We start from the raw sequence: 1,063 nt of genomic DNA, 5'->3' as shown, positions 1-1,063 counted from the left end.
CCTCACTATATTCCCTCTTTTTCTTAGGTAATAAGCACAGAGCCTTAGCTGGTACAGGAGACACAGCAGGCACTGGAGTATGGGTTCTAGGTGAGTGTCTCTTTGTTAAAACTGCAGAAATATATCCTTGGAAGTGATTGTATAATATGGGGTCTGGGATTTTTTATTATTGTTGTTTATTTTTTTCACATTTCCCTCCACATATTTTCATCATGTGAATAATTGAGCCCTTCAATTGTGGGGTCATGCCTGTAATCCCAGCACTCTGGGAGGCCAAGGCAGGGATTGCCTGAGTTCACCAGATGTTGGCCAACGTTTTCTTTAAAGAGCCAGATTAGCTGAGCACCTGTAGCTCAGTGGCTAGGGTGCTGGCCACATACACTGGAGCTGGCAGTTTGAAACCAGTCTGGGCCTACCAAACAACAATGACAACTACAACAAAAAAATAGCCAGGCATTGTGGCGAGCGCCTATAGTCCCAGCTACTTGGGAGGCTAAGGCCAGAGAATCGCTTAAGCCCAAGAGTTTGAGGTTGCTGTAAGCTGTGATATCACGGCACTCTACTGAGGGCAACATAGTAAGACTCTGCCTAAAAAAAAAAGAGTTTAAAGAGCCAGATTATATTGCTTTATGGGCCACTTAATCTTTGTTACAGCTACTCAGCATGAATGGCTGTGTTCCAGTAACACTTAATTTCCAAAAACAGGACACAGGCCCATCAGCTGTAGTTTGCTAACTCTTCCTTTAGATTACTCTAATTCCTAGCCATTGGAGCCTAAGGCCCCAGGCAGAGATCAAGGAGCAAAGACAAACCCTCTCCCCTGTGCTCTGTAAAAATCTCTGAAACACAGAATTGAGGAATCTAATAAAATGCCTGACATTTTATTCCCACTATGTTTGGGATGGTATTTTACACAGCAATGGATACGTAGGATAGTATTGTGTAAGGCAGACCTTATTAAGAAAGCAAGATTTTGGGCGGCGCCTGTGGCTCAAAGGAGTAGGGTGCCGGCCCCATATGTTGGAGGTGGTGGGTTCAAACCCAGCCCCTGCCAAAAACAGCA

Source organism: Otolemur garnettii, unplaced genomic scaffold, assembly GCF_000181295.1.
Source record: "Otolemur garnettii isolate 467f Iridium unplaced genomic scaffold, OtoGar3 scaffold00148, whole genome shotgun sequence".
Classification (NCBI taxonomy): domain Eukaryota; kingdom Metazoa; phylum Chordata; class Mammalia; order Primates; family Galagidae; genus Otolemur; species Otolemur garnettii.
Note: the sequence above shows the minus strand (reverse complement) of the source record.